Below are 4624 nucleotides of genomic sequence, written 5' to 3'. Positions count from 1 at the left end.
CCCCGCCCCCCCGGAAAAAAATCCCGAATACGCCAGGATCCAGGAATCCGGTCACTCTGCACCTGCAGCAGCAGCTCCTCGAATCGCGCCGTATCGGCACCCACCGTCTCTGCCTCGCTTAGCTCCGGTGCCAGCAGCGTCGAGTTCGCCATGGCCCTGGGAAAGAGACCTAGGCGTCCTCAGCACCCTCGACGTGGAACTTTCTCCGGGATCCAAACTCTGGTGCTCGCTTCTGGCCCTGAACCGACTCCCGATACCCACTATTCTGCTCTAAAACCTAAGCTTCTGGCCTAAGACTACAATTCCATTCCAGACCAGACTCCGTCGTCAAATCCCTTGGGAATCAACATCTCTGGGTGCTCTCTCCTACCTACATGCTAAATGTGTAGATGAAAGCCCGGCTGCGTACTCTTTAGTCACCTTTTTTTGTTGTTTTTTTTGAGTTGGAGTCTCACTCTGTCGCCCAGACTGGAGTGCAGTGGCTGCTCCCGGCCACCGCAGCCTCGACCTGCTGGGCTCCGGCGATCCTCCCGCCTCAGCCTTCCGAGCAGCCGGAATTACAGGCATGCGCTACCACGCCCGGCTGATTTTTTGATTGATTGTAGAGATGAGGTCTCGCTGCCCAGGCGGGTCTCGAACCCGCGGGCTCAGGCAATCCACTCACCTCAGCCTCCCAAAGGTGCGGGATTACAGGCTGAGCCACCCAGCCCGGCTAGTCACCTTTTTGTATGACAATAATTTTATGATATTTTCTCCTGAGAGGATTGAAGATAATTCTGCCTTTCTTCTAGCATGGCTGACGGAAATTTGGTTTTTATTATGAATAGTTTACAAAATGAAGCCGGGCTCAGTGGGTTCGAGACCCGCCTGGGCAACTTGGCGAGACCTCATCTCTACAATAAATCAAAAAATCAGCCAGGCGTGGTAGCGCATGCCTGTAATTCCAGTTACTCGAAAGGCTGAGGCGGAAGGAACGCCGGAGCCCAGCAGGTCGAGGCTGCGGGGGCCGGGAGCGGCCACTGCACTCCAGTCTGGGTGACAGAGTGAGACTCCAACTCAAGAAAAAAAAAAGAAAAGAAAAGAAAGAAAGCAGGATTTATTGAGAGGACAGAAAATCTCGCATAGTGGGAGGGGACCTGAAGAGGTTGCCCTGTAGAGACATTTTAAGTGATGTTATCTGTGTATTACTTTTAGTTTGCTGGAATCAGAAGTGTCTGGACGCTGATGGTAACCACTTTGAGCACCTCTTGTAATTGCAGAGTCAAACGTGACATGTACTCATCTTTTGTTATCGATATATATTGAATATTACAATTTTAATATAGTTTTCCTTTCTTAAAATTGTATGCTTTTTTGTTACCCTCTGTCTATATTTATTAATATATAATAATACTTTTTTTTAAGAGAGAGGGTCTTGCTATGCTGCCCAGGCTGGTCTTGAACTCCTGGGCTCAAGCGATCCTCCCACCACAGCTCCCAAAGTGCTGGAATTACAGGCATGAGCCACTGTGCCTGGGCTATTGATTGATTATATTCTTGACAGGGAAATCTTCTGTTTTGATCTACTTACAAGTTTTTGCATTTGATGGTTGGAAGATTTCCACAGACTAGCTTCTGGCTTTGTACATTGAAAACCTTGTTTCTCCACCACCAGCTGTGTCCCAGATGCTGCAGTGCACAGTGCCATCATGCCAGGTGGGCAGTCAGATTATTCCTGCAAGTCATTCCTACCCCAGGATGGCCAGTAATAACTATATGTGAGCTGGGCTCGGTGGCTCAGCCTGTAATCCCGCGCCTTTGGGAGGCTGAGGTGAGTGGATTGCCTGAGCCCGCGGGTTCGAGACCCGCCTGGGCAGCGAGACCTCATCTCTACAATTAATCAAAAAATCAGCCGGGCGTGGTAGCGCGTGCCTGTAACTCCGGCTACTTGGAAGGCTGAGGCGGAAGGATCGCCGGAGCCCGGCAGGTCGAGGCTGCGCGGCCACTGCACTCCAGTCTGGGCGACAGAGTGAGACTCCAACTCAAAAACAAAAAAACAACAACAACAAAAAAACTGTATGTGGAAACATATCCCATTAAAGTCACACTAACGCCAGGTGCATGGCTCACTCCTGTAATCTCAGCACTTTGGGAGGCTGAGGCATGAGGATTGCTTGAGCCCAGGAGTTCGAGACTAGCCTGGGCAACACAGCAAGACTTCGTCTCTACAAAAAAAATCAAAAAATTAGCTGGGCGTGGTGGTGTGTGCTTGTACTCCCAGCTACTTGGGAGGCTGAGGAGGAAGGATCGCCTGAGCCCAGGAGGTCATGGCTACGGTAGTCAAGATGGTGCCACTGCACTCCAGCCTGGGAGACAGAGTGAGATCCTGACTTAAAAAAAAAAAAGCCGGGCTCAGTGGCTCAGCCTGTAATCCCGCACCTTGGGAGGCTGAGGTGAGTGGATTGCCTGAGTCCGCGGGTTTGAGACCCGCCTGGGCAGGCGAGACCTCATCTCTACAATAAATCAAAAAATCAGCCGGGCGGGGTAGTGCATGCCTATAATTTTGGCTACTTGGAAGGCTGAGGCAGAAGGATCACCGGAGCCCAGCAGGTTGAGGCTGCGGTGGCCAGGAACGGCCACTGCACTCCAGTCTGGGCGACAGAGTGAGACTCCAACTCAAAAAAAAGAAAAAAAAAAGCCACACTGTGTCACCAACTCAACTTCTTCTTGCCAGATCCTAAAGGCCCTCAGCCTCTCCAAAGCTCCAGAACTCCCAGGGGGAGTGTGACAGAGGAAGAGTCCCCGTAGGAAGAGACGACAGTCTTAACCTATGACCGGTCCCGTGGTTCTCTTGTGCAAATTTTACAAACACATATGACCACGTGAATACATTACTGGGACCCCTCCAAAGGCCCCGGAAGGGACTTCCGCAAATGTTGGACCCTGATGCGTCAGTCTCATCAGTCCTGTGTGGACGAGAGTGTGAGGCTTTTGCTCTCCTTTTTTTTAATTAACAGGTTGCGCAGGACACCAAGCGGCCGAGTGCAGGGAACTTGAATGTGTCTCCGCCTGAGCCCCGACTCCCCGTGACCTTGAACGGACCTCTGACCTCGAGGTTGGCCTGTCGTGGGTCCTCCCTCCACCTCACCCCACCCCTTCCAAGCCTCCTCCTGGACCATGTGACCCCGCGGCCTCTAGAGGGCATTACATCCTAATTTTGAGCGACCCGGCGGCAGTCCCGGGTTTGATTGCCAGTGGGACTTGGGACTGTCGACACCAGCAGGACATCTGTCAACCAGCACGGCCTCGCACAGAGCCCTCTTGGTCTTGAACCGTGCACGTGATGAGCAGCGGCCGCAGGGATCCTGCCGACTTCCTTACTGAAGTCCAAGTTCATGGGAGGGTTTTCACTACCTGCGACCCTCATGGGCAAAGGTCCTCTTGGCTGTGAGTCTGGGCACCTGAGGGAAGTCGGGAAGAGCTGGCAAGCCTCGCAGCCATGGGCTGGGTGATGGGACCACTGGCCTTTGGAGTGCCACTGAATTCACACAGAAACTGGGGACTGGGGACTCTGAGGGCCTTGGTCCGTATGGAGTTCTGCCAGAGGCCCTCCCTGTCACCGGTCGTCCCCTGGGAACTTTGGCACCCCTCAGGCTCCTGAAGCACAGGACACTCCTCTTGATTTGAGGTGTCTGGGACAGGGGGCTCAGTAGGTGATATGGGGTGCTTGTGACCAGCAGGAGCACGAGCCAGGGTGGATACACCACCCAGACAAGGCACAGAGCCTTGGCCAGATGCTGATCTCTGAGCACCTACCCCGGGGGCCTGTGCTGGTGGTGCAGGAGCTGATGGGGTCCAAGGCACCCCACTTTGTGGGAGCGGGTCATGCATGGGGAGGGAGCCTACCCTGCCCTGATGCCCCCGCAAAGGGTGACTGCCCTCTGTCAGGGAGCAGTGGGCATAGCTAATGTTTTCTTTTTCTTTTCTTTTCTTTCTTTCTTTTTTTGTGTCTTGGTCCCACTCTGTCGCCCAAGCTGGAATGCCATGGCACGATCACAGCTCACCACAGCCTCGACCTCCTGGGTTTAGGCAAGGCTTCTGCCTCAGCTGCCCAAGTAGCTAGGACTACAGGCACGCGCCACTGCCCAGCTAATTTTTTTATTTTTTGTAGAGTCAAGGGCTCACCAAGTTGCCCAGACTGTTCTCAAACCCATGGGCTCAGGCAATCCTCTCACCTTGGCCTCCGAAAGTGCTGGGATTACAAGTGTGAACCACCTTGCCCAGTGGCATATGTCTTTTTAAAAATTTATTGTAAAATACATGCAACTGGCTGGGTGAATACTATTCCATTATATGAATGTGCCTCATTTTGTTGAATTTGCCCACGGACATGTGGGCAGTTTTCACCTTTTGGCAACTGTGAATGGATGCTCATGTGCCTTTGTGTCTGTGTCTTGCCTTCCTCTGCAGGTCCCTCTGGGTCCAGTGCCTCTGCTGATGCTGGGCTGTGAGCAGGTGTTCCACGTCTACACCTCTTTCCCTACCCCTAACCCCACCCAGGAATCTCTACAATAAATCAAAAACCAGCCGGGCGTGGTAGCGCACGCCTGTAGTTCCAACTACTCGGAAGGCTGAGGCGGAAGGA

This window comes from Carlito syrichta, unplaced genomic scaffold, assembly GCF_000164805.1.
Source record: "Carlito syrichta isolate Samal-C Ts95f unplaced genomic scaffold, Tarsius_syrichta-2.0.1 Scaffold316822, whole genome shotgun sequence".
Lineage (NCBI taxonomy): Eukaryota > Metazoa > Chordata > Mammalia > Primates > Tarsiidae > Carlito > Carlito syrichta.
Note: the sequence above shows the minus strand (reverse complement) of the source record.